We start from the raw sequence: 20,498 nt of genomic DNA, 5'->3' as shown, positions 1-20,498 counted from the left end.
AAAGATCACAGGGAGAGAGAGGAGGGAAGGAAAGAAGGAAATTGCGGCAAGTTCGCTGATGCGTGTGGTTTTACAGAAATCCCATTAATAGTCACAGATGGTCGCACAAACCCGTCGTCCTTAAGAAACACAAAAGCGCCTTCACCGCTTTATGGGCCGACGGGCGATGGGGGCGGTGTTCCAGCAGCACCCGCACAGAAAGCGGCCGATTGTCCAGTTTTTGGAAAGCTTTGGCAAGTTCTTGTCTCTCTAGGGCATAAACAGTCACAAACACACACAAACGGCCATGATGTAGACTTCGATGAGCATATAAACAGATGAGGAATTACAGTGTTAAAATAATTCACGCACAACAACAAAAAATGTATAACACGTAATATACAAGCACTAATAATTAAAAATAATAGAAGAATGTTTTAGTGACACCGTGTGATTCTTCAATGCAATACCTAGTATTTATTGAGGATGCCTGTGTATTCATAAAAATGTTCGATTGCGTTCAATGCTTTTCGCTGTGCTATTTTCGATGGCCATGGGCCCAGCAATTTTGCGAGTGAGAAAGGCCGGTGAGGATCGATGGAGTGTAGCCCTTGTTCTAGCTGCTGTCTGTGTATCTCGTATATGGGGCATTCGAGGAGTAGATGGCGAACATCCTCATCGTCGTGGCCACAGGAGCAAGCCGGGGAAGGAGCCCGTTTGATGCGATGCAGGAAATGTTTGGTGTATGCTGTCCGAAGGCGCAGTCGGTGAATTAGTGTCTCGGTACATTTAGAAAGTTGTACATCCAGCTGGTATTCGAGTTGAGGGTCTACTTCATAAAGTATTGATTCCTTAGTGTTTTCATTAAACCATGTTGACATACACAAGTCTTTCTTTAGTACTCTCAATATCGGTTTTGTGTCCATTGGTGATAAAGGAATGAGTTCAAGTCCTGCATCTTTATGGGCTGATTTTGCCAATGAGTCCGCTAGTTCGTTGCCTGCTATACCAGCATGGCCCGGGACCCACTGTAATATCACTTCATGTTTCCTTTCATTAGCCTGAGTTAAACTGTTCAGTATTGTGTATGTTATTCGTGCGTGTGGTTGGCTGCCATAAATATTTTCAAGACATGCTAAAGCCGATAAGGAGTCCGTGCAAATTACCCACTTTGTTGGTGTCTCATATCTTTTGATAAAATGAGTGGCTTGGAGAATTGCCACTAATTCCGCTATTGTTGGTGACGACGTGTGTCCTAGTCGACAAGCGTACTCTACCTCTTAGGATGGTATAACGTAAGCTGCAGTCACACTTTCTTTGACTACAGAACCATCCGTGTAGACGTGCATAGATTCCTGGTACTTGTCAAATAGCTGATGTAACGCTAATTGTTCTGCTGCTAATGTGGAAACGTCGCTTTTATTTTTAAGGTCTTCGATTGACGTTTCTATTTTCGGCGCTTGCAGAAGCCATGGTGGGTAGCAGAGGTCGGAGTGCCAAAAAAAGTGATCTTGGGATTCGTGATTTATGCTCTTGAAACAAAGCGTGTATCTGTACTTGCTGAATTAATAGAGGACATAAAATCGAGTACATTGTTGATTGGTTACATTTCCTACTCTTGGAACGGTACCTTTACGCGGGGACTGGTTGTTGTGACCGAGGAGTGACTGCCACGCTTCCTGGTCAACGTGACGAAGGGCAATGTACGTTACCCCGTCTGAACCGAAGTTGGCAAACAGTCAAAGCCGTTTGAGGTTACTCGAAGTAAAATAGCAGGTTCATACTTGGATATCGCCACTCACATGACCAATTATCTGGCATTTACGACACGGTCGTGGTCGTAATGCAAATGTAAGAACTACATGAAGAAATTGTCCCACTTTCAGGTGTAATGGTAAAGTGTCGCCTCTTAACACAGCATTTATGCAACGCGAGTTGCCCATACGTGAAACCTGGACGATGTCAGTATGGCCAGTGACTGGCTTGATCAGTATCGGAAGGACGCCACAAGGAATGGTGACGTCGACATGGTAGATTACACCAGTCACCATGTCATTGTTCAGTGGGATATGGGCATGGACCTTGATACCGCCAAGGTCCGTGACATTGCGCATAGCATTTATAGAGGCCGTATGTTCAACGTCAATGCATAAGACACTCTTGCGGGTGTTGACCCGTACACCCTTTATTTCGTTCGGTACAAGGCATTCGAGTTTTGCTGTGCTGGTCTGCCGGTTCAGGTGCCTCATTTGTCCGACAGTCAAAATGGTGTAGCTTATGGAAGCACACGCGGGCTTCACTGTCGATGAGCTGAAGGCGGCGAGGTTCCGAGTGATCTTCTTTCAGCCTTGTGGCTCAGAGCAGGCACTAAGTTGTCGCCCGGGTCTTCACTGTTCACAGATTACAGTTCGGTGGATTCACTGTCGGCATCGCTCGGTTGGCTGTTCCGCTTCCTCTACGTGGCCGTCCAAGGCGGTGACATGCCATAAGGGTTGCACAGCCAAGTCTACTTGTAGTGTTGCAAATTAAATTTCTTATGGCCGCCTGAAGAGGACGAAAAATCAACAATAACTATGACACGGTAAACAAAGTGCTGTGCAAGAGGCACAATTCGTCGTTCACCCGCTGCTAATACAGTACTTTACTACAGTACATTACTACACCACAGTTCTAGCGCCAACAGTACCAGCTGCAACATAGAGAGCCATCATCATTGTCATCAGAAGCATAAAAGCGTTGTTCCGCTAGCATGCCTATATTCTGACAGCATAATGGCGATGAAGAAGCAGAAACACTACCAGAATTAATGAAAAGAGGGAGCGAGAGCTCATTATTGGACGAACTTGTTCCAAGAAAGCAAAACAACGCTAAAGTGACAACAAGAGCGGTGACTACCATTGGTGGTATTCAAATCTCAATCACACGTCTCATGTCGTCCCAGTATTTATTCATTCATGCGTCACCGTACATTTATTAGTAATCGCTGGTGCTCTCGTAGATTCGATATTGCACAGCACTATTCGCGTCGCACTTGCACTCTGGTTGAGCCCATATTGCAAGTTAAACATTGGTGTCCCAGTTGGTTTTGTACTTCAATGCGTAAAACGACGTAATCAGCCAGTAACTAGTGCACGAACCATGCGTGCGTTTATTTTTTCTTTAGACCCACCGTACAGGAAGACCCAGAAGCAGACAAACAATCTGCTCGTTCACGCGTTTGCTTGAATCTTCCACTCGCAGAGCGTAAATGCTGCACTCTTGGCGTGACTATATATATGAGATGAAGTGGCGACAGAGGCCTTTCGTGTAAACGAAACGAGCGTGTGCACCAAGACAAGTATCCACTTTACTATGAATACAATGGCAGTCAAGCAAATCAAACTCGGTTATCGAAACTAGATTACGAAGATAGAGCTAGAGGAAGAGACAAATTGCGAAAAAACTATATACAGGACAAGTTCAATTCAATACAGCGGTTCTATTTGTGTATGTATTGTCTCAGTGGAACACCTCCTGGACGCATTGTTGCTGCTGCCACCGCTGTTTCACGATCGCTTGTTGCGCCAGAAAATCGTCGCTGACGGTGCTCAAAGCCACTTGGCCCGCACACTCACAGGGCCCATCTCGATCTGCGCGGCGCCTGGCCGTCCAGTCATTGCGTTGTCAAGAGGACAAATCTTGCGTGCCTACATCTCGACGGCTGGTCATAAATTGGCGGGGGAGGCCAGTGGCGCGTATCTGGTGTCACTGCCCGCAGCCGCCACCTTGGCGAGCCTGCGCCGTCGCACTATTGTGGGCCGTTGCCGTCGCCGCGCACACAACCGATCGAAGCAAATCCCAGCGGCCGACGGGCGGGCGTCACAACGGAGACGCTGCTCGGGTGCCTTTGAAATTATAATTGGAGGCACGCCAGGCGCTAACCAAATTACGCGATCGCCGGAGACGACTGCCGGACGCGCCGACGAGTGGGCCGTGAGCGTGCGCGCTGCATGCCGGCGGCCTGCCGCTTTGTGGGCCGCTGGGCCTCAATTATTCAGCGGCCCTAGCGTGCGCTGCCGCTCCGCTGGCCTCGAGCGCGCCGCGGGCTGCGCCAAAATCAGCGCGAACTGCGCTCTCTAGAGCGCGCAACGTTGCCGCCTGAACGCCCCCCGACGACCACCACGGCACAGCCACGTAGTGTGTGCCCCCCCCCCCCCCCCCCCTCTCCTCCACCGCCTAATCGGTCCGACGGCCATCTTCCGCGCAGTGCCTGTCGCCTGCGGAAATCGCTGCCAGTTCCAGCAAGAGTGCATCCGAAGCGGCGTCTGTTTGCCCCAATCACAGCGGTGACTTTACTGCCTCTACTGTGGCGTGCGCGAGGAAAGTAAACAGGGCAGACGCGAAAAGTTCTATCAACGTTCTTGCTTGCGTGAACATCTGTTGTAAACACGCAGGCTCAAATTTTTCGCTTTTTTCCCCCTTCTCTGCTTTCTATAGTGGAATGATCGAGTAGAAGCTGTCAATTTCTTATTTTTGTCAGACGAAACAGTGGTCGCAATATCAACAGTGCACGTCTAGTAACAAAAGCGCGTGCCCACCTGCCCGCGGGCACGCGCTTACCCGAGGTAAGTTTAAACATGGGTAAAAAGCCTCGCATAAGCGAAGTGGGTTACCGCACAGTAGGTAGGTGTGTTGCAAGGGAGTGACGAATGCACAAAAATGTGCACCTTTGGCGCACATAACTTGCGCCACAGCCTCCAGACGTTTTTCTGGTTAGCATCCATGCCTTCTCTCTTTCTCTTCTCTCTGTGCAACCTGCATACTTGCGCGAAATGTTTTAACTATGTGCACGCTACCGGCGGGTAACTATTTCGTGCCGTAGAGGCCCTAGTTATTTCTTGCTTGCTTTCTTTCTTGAAAATATTATGCTTGAAAAAAAGAAAAGTAGCATTCTTGAAAATGCGACGCAAACACAGGCCTAGCACGAAAGAATGGAGAACGGTATGGCGCTGTATATCAACTGAAAGTTTTATTACACGAAAGCGGGTCATGTACACCAAGGGCGAACACGTGCTGAAAAGGTAGAACCATGCCATGCATACAACTGACACTCGATCATCGTGATAAGCAACCGCGGCTTTTTAACACAAGCGAACACAAGCATGTACCACTATAAAGATCAATGTAAAAAATTAACCACATAAAGCAGAAGCGCATGATTATTGGTAATCTATGCAGCGTCAAGGCAAGGTAATTCCTTTTCCGTTAATTAAACGGAAGGCTTCACCGCTCGGGAACCACCACCTTTAGGAATGTGATATAAACGGGCCGTATGCCTCCTTTTCCTTTAACACTTTAGTGAAAACCGGCATATGTAATAATTCATTGCCTGCAGGCCTCGAATAAACGAACCCGCCGTGGTTGCTTTGTGGCTATGGTGCTGGACTGCTATCCACGAGGTCGCGGGGTCGAATCCCCGCTACGGCTGCCGCATTTTAATGGGGGCAAAATGCAAAAACACCCGTGCACTTAGATTTAGGTGCACGTTAAAGAAACCCAGGTGGTCTTAAGCTTCCGGAGTCCTCACTACGGAATGCCTCATAATCAGATCGTGGTTTTGGCGCGTAAAACCCCATAATTTAATTTTGAGTGACCGAAAGCTTGTTGCTTTTTTAGTAGCCGTGTTTACATGATTATGACAATGACGCATTACGTCGCATTTCCCGCACATCTCATACACGTAAAAGTTAGTAATGCACTACGAAGCGAAAGCAGCGCTGACGTTTTTCTGCATTGCTGACAGTAGCTGCGACAGTGAGAGGAAGTTTAACAAACTATGTTGCGTTCAAGGAAAGGTGACTGATTCGGCTAGCTGGTATTCCATTAAGTTTCTTGCAAGAGCATATGGCGGGAACCGGAAAAAGAGAACGACAGCGCACAAGGACGAAATACCCGATATGTCTGGAATGATAGAAATGGACAGAGAAGCGCTCGAAACACATATTATAATGAACGTAAACAAGGGCTCGTAGTATCTGTAAAAAAAGCAAGCCCGTGTGCACTACTATTTGTATTTTCTCCTTTGTTAAATAAAGTACAAGAACCAAAGTAAATAAGGAGACGCAAGAACGTCTCTATATATTGTTCTTGTTGCTGTGGTTTCATTTAAAGGTATTAAATTCCTGCATGCCAAAGATTATTTGCATAGATGAGTTCGTCACATAATTTGCGAGTACCTTTTTTTCTTTATTATTGCGATATAATCATAAGGACACCCCAGGCGCATTTATGCCGATGCCGTCGGCGCGATGTTCCTTATAAATTCCAAGGGTGATAACATCGTCGCCGCGCGCCGTATGCTGTATGTGCGAGTGAAAGCGTGCGAGGGTGAGCCGACGATGGAGGCTCAAGCTCGCGCGCGCAAGGCAGGAAAGCAGGGACAAAGCGCGCCGTCTTCCGTCGCGCACGAGGGAGGGGGGGGGGGCGTTATACTCTGGCGGCGGCTGCGTATGGTGCGTATGGCGCGGCTTCGCGGGCCCCATCTTGAAAGCAATCTGCATAGGGGACAGAGTGCGCCGAGTGCTGGTAGCTTTGTGTGCGCTGTGTTCTCGCCGCTTAGTTCGAGTTGAAGCGAGAGGCAGCTCGAAGGTCAATTCCCTGCCGCGCTTTCTCACTCCAGCGTGTTGACAGCGAGTGTGCGCGATCATCGAGTGAGACGTGTTCATGTTTGTTCGTGCGTGCGTGCCACCATGCTTGTTAGTTTAGTTAGTACACGAATGTTTAGAAGTTCATACGGTCGATAAAACTACTATCCTTACTTTGTATAGTAAGTAAGTATATATATATATAGCAAGCAAATTAGGATAGTCTACTAATTTGCTAGCGCAATCGATGCATCGCCTTTCGGGCGCAACTGCGACTTTTATTATTATGTGCTCCTTGGGGGATTTCTCTTTCTTAACCAGGACGTTTGTGTAAAAAAAAAGGCTATTCTAGTAATAACCGACATGCGATGGATGCCATGAACCAATAATGCACATTTTATTTACATGTCCACATATCGCATTAGAAAGACGCAAGAATTTCCGCTAAATATACCAATTACACATGCCTCTACACTTCAATTTAGTTTTGCGAGACGATCCACTTGTGTCCCTGACAGAAATCCTGAACTTTCTAGACAAAACCGTCCTTTAGAATAAATTTAGAGCATCGAGGCTTTTGCTGCTTTTACCATTGACTTTCTCACACCTCGTGGCTTGCGCAGCATGGTCGAAGTCTCTTATGCGCCATTACACCTGATTTAATAAACTAACTACTTTGTGTTAATTGTTTGTAAATGTTACCACAAGGATCCCGAAGTTTGGGCGGCCAGAAAACAACCTCAGTTTGTCCCCCGGTTTTCCTCTTTGCAAATAACACTCGATATTTACCCCCCAAAATTCAACAAAATATAACACCCACGAACGAAGCACCTTAAGTCTCGATTCGACTTGTGATCTGCAATGGTTGTGTATACAGTTGTGACAAGTTTAGCACGTTAAGATGGTGAAAATTGCCTAATGGATACATCATCTGGAAGATCTGTAGCATTAAAAACAAAACAAGAAAGAGTAATTTTTCCGATTGCAAAAAATAAAAATAAAAATAAAAATAAAGATAACACTTCTTGCAGGCTGAGCAACATATATGTACGGGTTTCACAAAACAACCACCAGAATGTGCAGAAGGGACATTCCGCTGAAAGCGAGAGCTGGAATCATGACGCTTATGGGGATCGTCTGAGCGATTTGTGTTGTTATCTTTTGTATTACGTCGTTATTTTCGAATTCGCTATTCTTCTTCATTCTGAAAAATGACGCAAGGGAAGCCCAATGTCTTGACAGTTATGGGCAGGACCGAAAGCAGCAGACTGAACTCACGTCACAGGTAAACGAGAAAAGGAGAGCTGACGACGACTTTTATCATCTGGCTATTCGGCGGCGTGCTTTGTGACGTAGATATTCGGGCGCTCAGGCTGTGGCCCTCCTTGGGGCTGACATTTTCTTTCATTTGCATTCTTTGGTGTCTACTTGTCGCTGATAGTACGGGCTGTATCCCTACTCCGGTCGATCGCTCAACGCCGACTGACCAGCCATTTACTACACGGCAAGCTCGAAGTCGCTTTCTTTCTTCTTTTCACTTCCTTCGATGAGCCTCTCTTGGTCTCACTCCGATTTACACTTCTGGTGCCGATCATCGCTTTTAGAGAGATAAGGTAAGCGTGGATTAAACACTTAAGCTCTGTCTCGCACTTAGCAGGCAACGCTGCCCAAGCTGTGCAAGGGGGGCGGTCATAGAAGCGTGACTTTACGCGGTTCAGTTGTTTTCGTTTCGCGTCGTCTTCTACGGAATGACTACTTCATATAAAACCACACTGCAACGTTTGGAAGTAAGGCTACGTCAAATCACGCATTGTTTCTGTGCCTTTGTGCTTCCAGAATGCGGCGTGCTGTGTCTTAGTCGCGAGCGAGAGTGACGCGCTGTGGCCACTCACTCCGCTCGTTCTGTCGTAAATAGGTTCACACCTGCGGCGCCTTCCAGTAACATATACGTCATGTTCTGCGGCATAAATGTATGAGACCTAATGTTGTCCTCGAATTACATGAGGCGTATCTATATCTTTATTCATGTGTGACGCACTGCATATTTTTTGGTCACGAATGAGAGCACCCAGAGAAGTATCTCCAACCTTCGTATAGCGTTTCCTGCTATGTATAAAGGGGACTGTAGCTTTCTCTCAGAGGGCAACATAAATTGTAATTTCACTGTACTTAAATTACAATAAACCCATGCGCGCAAGAATTCTTGATAATCAAGTGGTTGACACACAAAACGTTGTTCAATCCTCAATATAGAGACCGCATCGCGCGCCATGAAATGGGCGTGCCGTTGCAGCGAATAGAATGCGACGGAATTAAGTTAATCGTGAGCACTGGTTCAGATAGTGTTATGTGCATACCGTCGAAGACAATACCGAACAGAATATAAAAGCTGTATGTATGTACCGCACATTGTGCATGACGAGTGTATTCTTGGGTTGGAATTTCACGGTATGACGCACGATGAATTACGTACAGCGCTTGCGGGTACACCACGTTCATTTCGAACAAACCTTAAGCCCTTGCATCCTGTTTTCCTGTTCTCTTGAAACCTCATTATGCACACATCTCAAAAGATTTTGCTCGAGGCCCACTGTGTCCAAAAATTATTCTTAACGAGATGTAGCGCTGGCGCGACACCCCTAGTACTTCCTCGCCCGTCAGACGTCGGTTCCCGCTAAGCACGGTTCTCTGCGTGTCACTAATTAGAAAAGAGACGCGCGACGTCTTAAGCGCAACGACTGCGAGTGTTTTCAAAGCGCGTGTTGCAGTTTTGAAATAACTCGCGTAGCTGCAGTTCATGGGACTGCAGCATTTTACACTCCCCTTAACTGAAAGCGAAGAGTATCATTTGTCAGAGACCCTTGAAGAAGCGGCGTTCCCCGATTGCCTTGCACCTTTTGAGCGCGCTGTGCCCAGAGAAAGTGCTGCCTCAGCATGTACAAGTGCATACTGAATGTTGTCGGATAAGGCGGCTGTTCTCGCGCTTAAGCGCGACCGTTGAATTAAAGACACACGGGTGGCTGTTCTGTTCATAATAGATTAATTTATGCGCTGGATAATTTGAAAAAAGTAATTAGTGGGAACGAACCATTTCTCGGGCAACATATCGAGCGTTTGGTTTGTATACTGGCTGGCGCCCAAAACGTGCATTCTTGCTGAGTTAATGAGAGAGGCATATCTTCGGGACGTACAAGGAGAGCTACTCTGCAATACATTCACCCTTGGCGACTGCGAACGTTGTCCATTTTGTTTTATTTCATTGTATGTTGGTGCACGCAAAACAATATATTGAGCGAGCGAACATGAACTTACTGATGTGCAGTTCCTTTCTTATTTTTTATTGTTATGATTCATAATGCTTTCCTTAAAAAGGCCCCTCACCAGGTTCCCTCGAGCACTGGGGTCAACTTTGAGTTGTAGAGCGCCGTACAAGGAGCGCACTAGCGCGAGGATTTCGGAAAAGAGTGTAGGAATAGCGAAGGTAGATGCAAATCAAATGTTGCGGGATGACGGTGTAAGGAAACGAGCTACGCTCTCCTCAGCAGAGGCTCCCGCCCACTGCGTCGACCAGCCTCTGCAAGTCACACACATCTCCTGCGTTCCGGGACATTGGGGCCAAGGGTCCATGTCACGATAACGTCAAGAGATACGTCTGTTTTTATTCTCTCCCTCTTTCTTGCTTGCTGCGCGGCACATTCCCAGAGGCGGGTTTGCGCTCTCTGCGTTTCGCGGAAATCCCTGGACTGATGTTGTTCACTTTGCTACTGGCAGTTGCACGCTGCTGCCGTGACCCCTGACATAGTGGGCTAGAGCAGTGACGTCGTCCGTGCTGGTACGGACACTGACTGCTCTGAGAATGGCGTGCGGCGTATTGATTGAAAGATTGAAATTAAGCTGCTATGGCGGAGCACGTCGGTGTACTAGTTTGCAGAGACGATCGTCAAGACGTTATCTACGCACCGGGTTTAATAATTGCCGATCTTCAAACCTAGTAAGGAGCCCTTAGAGGAGGCAATATCTTCGCCTAGAGCTATATTTCTCGTGGCTTTATGTCTCGAAGGTATGGCGTAACTAAGTGCTTGTGCCTCCTCGTTCCAGATGGCAAACTTTCCAAGCAATTGAAGGCTACGGTCGACTCTAAAGTAAGTACCATTTCCTTAATGCCACATGGTGCATGCATGTGTTCTTCGAAGCACATAGATACAGGCATATAATGCAAATACAAATTAAGTCAACAAACTCGTTGGAAAAATTAACTGTTTTGCATACTTAACTGCGGAGCAGGGTTACGTTTCTGCTCAACCTTACACTCTATATAAAGGAAAAAAGAAATGAAAGTGGAAGAAAATACAATTTAGCCGCCGCTCGGAGCCGAACACACTGCCTGTATTTAATTTAACATTTATCTGTAAATTATTATTAAAGAAACTGTGAATTTCTCCTGTGTTTTTATTAGCTTCATTGTTTGTTGTCTTCACGCGCTTGTTCCTAAAAATTGAGCCCCTTGGTTTTCCTTATTCTATCTGTGAAAACGCAGTTCACCCTGTTCTAGTGGATTACTTCAAGAGATGAATGTTACGTCACAAATTGGCAATGCCAAGGTAAATAATTAAAATGATTCACTAATAACTGTTTTTCAGTTTTTCACTTTATAACATATTTTCAAATAGCGAAATTCGGGCAGGGCCGCAATGAAGCTGCGTCTGCTTAAGCAGAAGTCCTCAGACTCGCCCCTGTTGCAAGATAGCTCTGCTCACAAAATATGTCTCGGCGTTGCAGCTAACATTGTCGCGAGCTGTTAATGGGAGGCTTTTGGGAAACTATTAACTGGAAGGCCAATCTGCTTTGTAATTTCTTTTCACTGGCTCGCCTAAGCCAGCGTTCGCGCACCGGCTTCAGCGCAAACAGGAAAGAGTAGGCACGGTCAAATCCAGCGCATTGTTTGCCCACAAGAGAGCCTGGAAATCGATGGAATGCTAACATCATACGCAGCGCAAAACTATTGCCACTTTTCCAATCGGAAAAGCGTGATCTTTTAAATCCATAAGCGGTGCAACGAGCCTATCAGTGTATGTGTAACAAGGATACAGACCCCTGCCCCCCCCCCCCCCCCCCCTTTTTATACGCTTCCGCCGGTCTTATAGTCAGCTCGGTGTCTTCGAGGCAGAATTTCCGACCTCGCTAATTAGCGGCCAACGCCAGTGCGCTACTCACGTCTTCTATAACCCCTGTTTCCCCTGCATTTGATCCTTCTCGGAGAGCAGTTCAGGCGTCGCGGTGCCTGCAGGCTGCTAAGAAACCGCCAGCGGCGCTTCGGTGTCGAACATGGTATTCCACTCTCACTGTGCAGACGCCTTATACGCTTGACGCCATGGTTAACTGGCTTGGCCTACGGTGCCAATAACTGATAGGCTTACGCGGAACATACCTGCTTCTTCGATTAACACAAGCTGCAGGGGCGCGAAGTGCTTACTGCACCGAAAAACAGTTCGGTTTCCCGCCGCCAGTCTTTTTATGAACCTTACGGAGCAGCTAGCATTGATGCAGTTGAAGCATATGCTTTCCCGGAGCTACTCCTAAACCTTTAGGATTATCCGTTGCGCAGATGCCTTTGAGTGTTTGCGAAAGGCACCAGGTGTCGCTCACTTTTGTCAAAAGCTTCGACGCTGCTTCGCAAAAAGAATAATGTAATAATATATACAGGAATTGTTTGACAATGATAACACAACAAGGGCTTACTCAGTGAAATCACCAATGTGGACGCAATTATTTCAGAATAGGAAAGCGTGTTTTTTAAAGTTTGACAAACTAATTATTGGTTTGGTAAGCACGGACTGCTCATCCGAAATTTGTCCAGGGGCACTTATGTCGCTGCGCGCAAGCGCGTAGTGCCGAGACAATTTTCCAGAGCGTGCCAGTTTTCTAGGGAACTTGGAAAAAAAAATTTACCGACTGCAACTATCATAAAAAAATATATTGGATATTTGTCAATACGCTATACAACGCCTTCACTTAAGGTTCTGGGTTTATATCGCTACTATGAATGGTAGATAATTAATATCTGTTAGTTGGTCAGCTAGGCTCGTTGTCAAATAATTAATAAAAACACTGGTTAAAGAAAAAAAACAATATTGAGTTGGTTGCTTTCGTGTATGGTGCATGTGTTTTTGCACGAGTTAGGAGGAAGACTATATATAGGGTGATGGTTAATCCGGGGTATTTGCATATACGACGACTGCGGAAATTCATCTAGAGTGTCAATATAGTTGCTATCGCAGTAAAATGTCCTTAATCTCAATTTTGCTGGAACGTGGTTCGTTCATCAGAACGATTTACTGCTGGCATGACCCACGCATAGTTCTTAGGCTGAACCGAGGTTGCTCTGTTAAAGGCCACGTAAAGTAAGAGTTAATAATAATAATAATAATAATAATAATAATAATAATAATAATAATAATAATAATAATAATAATAATAATAATAATATATGTGAACCAATTTCATTGCTGCCTTCAAATTAAACAAATAATTTTAAACTAACGCATCAAATGACCAAGTATTAAAGTGACCTATTGTCTTATTGACTATAATTGATAAAGTGATCAATTCTTGATATTATTAAGCTGTTATTATTACTGCTCCCTTGCTTGTATTCTTCTTTCTTTTTTTCTCGGTCTTAATTTACAATAGCGATTCTTAGCTAACATTTCGCTATGGTCGCAATACCTATCGTCCGCAAAAAAGGATATCTGGCACCGTCAGCTCTTAAGAGGAAGCTTTAGCTCGGGGGCTCCTATCTAAACGCAATCGACCCGCCGTGGTGGCTTAGCGACCATGGTATTGCGCTACTAAGCGCAAGGTCGCGGGATCAAATCCCGGCCGCGGCGGCCGCATTTTGATGGGGCCGAAATACAAGAACGCCCGTGTCCCGTGCATTGGGGGGCACTTTAAAGATCTTATGGTAGTAAAAATTAATCCGGTGTTTTTCACTACGGGCATGCCTCGTGATCAAATCGTGGTGTGGGCTCGTAAAAACCCAGAATTCAATACATTTCAAATAAATGGGAAAGGAGACATCATTTTTCTCGGCAACCACTGCTCAAAATTTGATGATGCTTGTTGCTTTCAAAAGAAAAAGTAAAAATGTAGTTACTATTAGTAGCAAATTTCTTTATTTAAGCCGTCAATATTTTTATAAAAATTGTTGAAAATCGCAAATTTTCAGAAAGCAGGACGATGAAGCTTACAACTGTGTAACCCGGCAATGAAAAACGATGTCACAATTATGACAGTTGTATCTACCAGTACGTCTAAAGCGGAAAAATTGATGTATTAAATATGGCTCTCATTTAGACCATTAATATGTGAGTAGGACTTTTGCAAAACCCTTGCAAACGATGTAACCAAATCACGTAAGACGTAAATTACTAAATCAATTTTGTCCGCTTTGTATTCCCTAGCCGATGCAGTTTACAGAACTGCGATATCTGTTTTGAGTGCAGAACTACAATTTTCTAAACTTCGTGCTTCCATTTTTCTCAAGCTTACCAATTTTCGAAAGATGCTTTTAAAAAATTCGGGCCCTAAATGAAAATCCCGCTTGAAACAGTCACTAGAATTTTACATTGTCAATCAAATGTAACAAATGTCATTAAAATTAGCCTAGTTGTTATCTCAGAAAAGAGTTTCTGCGTTTTACATGTATTTGAATAGTCGGCATCGGAGTTGGGCCCGACCAGATGTCAGAAGTACTGAGACTAAACACACACGTGCACCGATGGCTCCGTCCTGCGATGCAGCTCTACCGTACGCAGCTGTCATCATCTCAATAAAAGTCACCACTTTCATTTTGCAAACAGCTCACTTGACAGCGTCGACGGCAGCAGAACTCTTAGCGTTTCTCGTCACACTACACTTTATTAATGACGAACTGACATACAAATGGTAGATTTTCCGCGAGTGGAAGGCGGCACTCCATTGTTTATTGTCAGCCTAGCTGCGTCGTCTGCGTGAACGGCTGGTGTTTGAAATTACAAAGACCATGCACCACCTGACTGAGAATGGACACCGAGTCATTTTGCATTGGCTACCAGGTCACTGTGGTATTGTCGGCAATCAACGTGCCAATCAAGCTGCCCGTTAAGCCCATACAGAAGAGCGCCACCTATCTATCCCGCTTTCTAGGGCACGCACTTCAAGGATACTCCGCATGCTCCCATGCCCATACACCACCTCTGAATGGAATGAACCTTTTTCATGCATGCCTGGTTATATTCCCTGGATCCTACCTTTAGCCTTCGACTTCCACCAAGAATTCCCCGAAGGGACGCAACCCTTTTGTGTAGGCTATGGTCGGCCGTAGCGTTTACCAATGCCTACACGTTCCGCATAGGGCTGGCTGACACCACAGCCTGTGGCCTTTGTGGCGAAGAGGAACGGATACGTCATGTTCTGTGCCAGTGCCCGCAGTACAGTGTGCAGAGACAGTCGCTTTCAGTCGTGCTCAGCCAGTTGGAAGACCAACCTCTGTCGTCCAACTGTAGCGTGACTGGCCGCTCGAGGTACTTTGCGCGTATTCGTGGGCTTCTTTCACGCTCGGAGAAACACTTTTACGTAGCACGCATTGAGCAACAGAAAGCTGTATCGGGAGCTTTCATTGTGCTCTACAATTTTCTAATTGACACCTTTAATCTAATTATAATAATTGAGAAGCTGGTTAATTAATTAAGACTGATTATCTAACTTGAAGATTGAATTGAATTGAAAATAAATTGAAAAGACAATCTGAGTATCTCCAAGCGACGGCAAACAACATTACCTTGGTTCTGTCCACCTACGTGGCATTTGCCTATTTTTAGTATTTGGATCAATCTACGTGGGACACCCTGTATATGCTTCCATGTATGTTCTCTGAGAATGAAAGTCAACGAGTATCGTCGCTTGTGTCGCGCAAGGAAGATTGTTCTTAATATGCGGGGGGGGGGGGGGGGGGGGGGCTGCGTTAGCTTGAGTGCTTCAGCAAGGTTACGTGGTGGCAATAATGGGATGCTATTCCGGTTAGCTTGCACGTTAACTAAAGGTGGTTGAGCGCAGGGAAACGCGAGGATCAAAGAGAGAGAGAGAGAGAGAGAGAGAGAGAACCTTTTAATGAAAGACAGAGATTTTAGCCGGCGTATAGACATCGCTGACATGCTACTCTGCGTGAGGAAGGTAATAGGGGAGAGAAAGAGAGGAGAGAGGCGCAAAAAGAAGGAATAAGTTTAAAAAATGGCACTGAATTTTCCAACTCATGGGCAACGGCGTGCTATGGTAAAGTCCTTCAGTGTATGCACCATCCCACAATGCGGTGACAGAATTCGCTGCGTGAAAAGTACATGAGGGTGACAGAGTAGAACTAAAGTTTGTCGAGTTTACCAATATTTTCTAACTATGTGAATAAAAAGTTCATCGCACGCCTCTGTTGTGTGAGGCAGGCTAAAGGGCCTAAGGCAGAGTCAAGTGACAAAGGTCTCTGTGTAAGCGAATGCATGCAATGTTCATAGAACTCACGCTCGTTGGCATACGCTCGACACTCAAACAGGATATGCTCCGCGGTTTCAATTGAGCCACAGTTGTTGCAGCGTGGACTTGTCACTTGACCGAAGCGGTACCGTAAGCCGTTTCCATAGGCGGTGTTACCTTAGACCACAGGCTACTCTGGCGCCGCGGTGTTGACCACGTTGTGGCGTCATCGTCACCCAGGCTACATGTGCTCAAGCGAGTCGCTGGCATACGCTGGCGCAACCACCCGACGTCGATGCTACGGCTACATGCAGCGTTGGTTACGAGTCGAATCCTGTATCAGCTACCTCTGATGTCACCCTCAGACAGCCAATACGAGCGCTTAGAAGCCATCCACAGAAAAGGTATCCGGCTTTGTCTTGGAGTCCTTCAGCCAGCGTCAAACAAGAAAGTGCTCTACGAAGCTGAGTCACGCCCTCTACGACTTCAGGCTTCCCAGGCTCTGATGATCCAGCTACTACGATTGAGTGAGTCTACGCCCGGTAGAGCCCTCTTACGACGTGTAGGTAACAGGCCGCGCTCACATTTTTATGCAGCATTGAACACGCTTCGCGTATTAGGATTGCGCTGTTCGAGACAGAGAGAAAGGATAGAACCACCCTGGGCATTCGAGGACATCACATGCAACTTAAGTATACCACGATTGCAATCCAAGAGCTGCATTCCATCTGCAGAAGCCAAGTCATTAGTCCTGGAACACCTGAGCACGACTTACCCGAATCACCTACAAGTATACACAGATGGCTCTGTCAAGGCAGACGAAGACCGCTGTGCAGCTGCATTATACATTCCCTCTCTAAGATATACGTGGTCTGGCCGTCTGGACTGTATAGCCTCGTCGACAGTTGTGGAAGGCGTAGCAATAGCTTCTGCTCTGAGCAGACTAAAGACTTTGCCTCCGCAGAATGTGGTTGTCCTTACGGACTCAAAGGCCGCATTGCAACAAGTATACCATGGTTTGCCATCCCTCAAGTTCCCACGCAAATCACTAGCCATCGTGAAAGAACTCAACAACAAAGGCTTCACAGTAAAGTTTCAGTGGATTCCCTCCCACATTGGTATCTCAGGAAACGAAAAAGCTGATGCGCTTGCATACGCAGCGCTCTATCGTCCTCCCAAAATCAAGGCTCCAAAGAGTAATCAAGGGCAAAAATCTGACATTCGAAATCACTTTGCGTCGCTTTGGGTTCCACCGCATATGCCCTGCGTAACCAAGAGATTGCACCGAGAGGAAGCCACACTTTTATATCGAATAAGGACATGATCTGCTAATACACCGGCCTGGTTATTTAAAACGGGGCGAATCAATTCTCCGAACTGTACGGCATGCAACGAGACAGGAGACATTGAGCACTTTTTGTGGTCCTGCCAGCAATTCCAAGATGAAAGAGACACTCTCCTGAAGAATCTGCAAAACAAGGACTTTCCGCATGCGCGCCAGCAACACCTTATATTTCCCGAGGGATCAGTTATAGCGCGCAGAGAAACTTCACGTCTCCTCATCGATTTCTTAAGAGAGACTGGTTTGATGGACATATGGTGAAACCCTTCAGCGATATTGTGCGAGACGCTCAGGCGGAGCAATTGCCGGCCTTGTTCGCCAGGCTAAACCCGCCTGTTGCTACAATTCACCACCACCACCACCACCACCACCACGATGATATGGAGTTTCCAAATGGCGAGAAATGTTGGATGGGAGTCTGGATCTGAGATTTGGGTCGATTGAGTAAAGGAAAGAGTAATGCTGGGTCGGCAAGCTCCACAGCCGGTCCTTTTCTTCAGAAGCAAATCTTTTAGCTAGTTGGGAAGCATCAGATCTAGTGAAATAAATGCGCTTATAGTTTTGGTGTTGAAGACTTTGCGTGCCGCTTCACCTGCTTTTTCATTGGCTAGAATACCACAATGAGCAGGTATCCACTGAAATTTGCTGCAGTGGCCTGGTGCAATGGACAAGTGATGTAAGTACGCAATGTCGAAATTGCGTAACGCGAGGACCAAAGAAGGCACACTGGATGCACAGGCGCCTGTGCGTCCAGTGTGCCTTCATTGGCTTCGTGTTTGCCTGCGCTTAACCAAGATGCACCAACAGGACCACATCGCCGCCCATCTAAAGTGCAGGGTGGCAGACTGAAACTTCTCTGAGGAAACATGCACACGTGTATGAGAAGGAAGTTAAGCGTACGAACGCTGACAGGAAAACAAGATTCATCTCAGAAGGCAACTAACGTGAACCTCGAAATGTGTACCTAACGCGAAGTTCACGTCCAACTATAGTTAAATACTATCCAGTGCTTCCGCAGCAACTAGCTGGCATGGCTGCCCACAACATGACCTTCAACACACCAAAGAAAGTATAATATAGATAATCATATAGATACTATAGATATCAGTGAATCATAAAATCCACGGCCTCCGGTTAGCCAGCATAATGCATAAGTTTCGTGTCTTTGAACCTCAGAAGCACAATAGGTATATTTCTTCCTGAACTACACTTGATCATGTCAATGAATAATTAAGCTTTCATTGATATGTTTTTTTTGCAGGACACGTACGTCGATCGGAGTTACTGCTCTTTATAATTATGTGCACGATTTTCGATGTCTTTACACATAAACCTTGACGCAAAACCTAGCAGCGGTTCCAATTTCACTGCGAGCGTTAACATCCCTCATGATGTCGATCTCTCTCAGAGTTTATGCCTTTTGCTACATGCCAGGCGCTTTAGCGTTGTGCTTCCGTACAAGTTGGAAGAGAAGCAAGCTGCTTATCGCATCATTTATATTCCTCCAAACAGCGTCCCGTTTGAAATAATTCATTTGGACTTCGCGGAGCTCAACAAGAAGGGGGAAGGAGTCAAGCGAATGCAAGCTTTCTTGTTCTCCATAGATGAGTGCACAAGGACGATTGCGGCTAAAGCTGGCAAAGTAGAAACAAAGAGCGTAATAGATCTCCGCAAGGCTGAATGTTTTAAACGCACAAAGACGCTCGTCTGCGACAACGGGCCGGCTTTCCGGAGTGCCAAATTATCAAAGTGGGCACAGGAACACGGCATAGTGATCAAGTACTCTTCTCCATACCACCCGGCAGCAAACGGCCTAGCGGAACGTGCCATACGAGACGTCAAACAGTATCTGAAGATGTATCCAGACTTTGCCGGTGGCTGGAAGTGCTGTCTCGAGGCCGATGTTGGCCTTCTGGCAAGCACTATCTCCTTAGCAGAGTGGAATACCGTACATACAAGGCGCACAAGACTGCACCGACTCAACCCGTCACTTCAACTCAGACCTCCAGCCGGTGTGCACCGGCGTGAAGCGTCTCTTCTGTGTCGGTTATGGCTTGGAGTGGCCTTCACAAATGCCTACTCAGCACTAATTGGAATGGCTGATAGTCCTGCATGTGATGTTTGCGCATGCGAGGAGAACATTGACCACATATTGTGCCATTGTCCTCAATTTCAAGCACAAAGGCAGTATTTGTCCGACACATTGAGGAAACTAGACGATCGTCCTCTGAGTGAACAGACAATATTAGAGCACCGTCCCGACCGATCATCGGCTCAGAAGGCAGTGAAGGCACTTTTGTGTTTTCTCAGAACTTCTGGTTTGCTCGAGCGACTTTAACTGAAGTGCTATCCGTACACGTACCTACACCTTCTCTCTCCCTTCTTTCTCGTCCCCTTCTCCCTTCCCCCAGTGAAGGGTAGCCAACCAGACTATTGACTGGTTAACATCCCTGCCTTCCTGTATTCTTATCTCTCTCTCTCTCTCGAGGCCGATGTGAAACATCACAACAGATCGCACACCACTGTATTACAGGTATACACTGAAACCCGCTGAAATCAATTACTCGATACCAAAGAAAAAGAAGCTCTGGTCGTCTTAAAAGCTGTGCAATACTTTCATACTTACCTGGAAGGGGCAAAATTCATACTATGCACTGACAATTAAGCACTGACTAAACTTCTGAACATGGCCCAGCCAAGAAGCCGCATTGCTAGATGGGTGAACTAACTGCAACAATTTGATTTCGTAATTTCGCGCCGTCCTATCAAGATTACTTGTACACGAATCAAGCAAGAATCCAGAGACAATCAATCATATTAAGCTGCGGGAAGGTACAGAAGAGCTCCAGTTTATCATTGGAAAGTATCACGTTCCACCAACTACGGTTCCAAGGATTTTTCATCTGTACCCCGACACTCCTGGATCGGGTGGACATGATCGCTTCTGGCGCACTTATAAGAAATTGCTCATGAGATTCACATGGCCAGGCATGAAAAACTACACCAGCCATTACATCCGCCCATGCCACCATGCCAGAAAGTGCCAAGAGCTC

General features: G+C 46.2%; 1 protein-coding gene across 1 annotated transcript in view; it reads left to right on the top strand.

Moving 5' to 3' along the window:
* The window catches only part of LOC126543767 (protein O-mannosyl-transferase Tmtc3-like), a 397,442-nt gene that overhangs the window by 203,340 nt on the left and 173,604 nt on the right, over positions 1-20,498 (top strand). Inside the window, exon 3 of the mRNA XM_050190874.3 lies at positions 10,701-10,744. The gene's annotated coding sequence lies outside the window, so the exon portion shown is untranslated. The remainder of the gene's footprint in view (positions 1-10,700; positions 10,745-20,498) is intronic.

This window comes from Dermacentor andersoni, chromosome 1 (genome assembly GCF_023375885.2).
Source record: "Dermacentor andersoni chromosome 1, qqDerAnde1_hic_scaffold, whole genome shotgun sequence".
In the NCBI taxonomy this organism is placed as follows: Eukaryota; Metazoa; Arthropoda; class Arachnida; order Ixodida; family Ixodidae; genus Dermacentor; species Dermacentor andersoni.
This window is presented reverse-complemented; position numbering and strand designations above follow the sequence as displayed.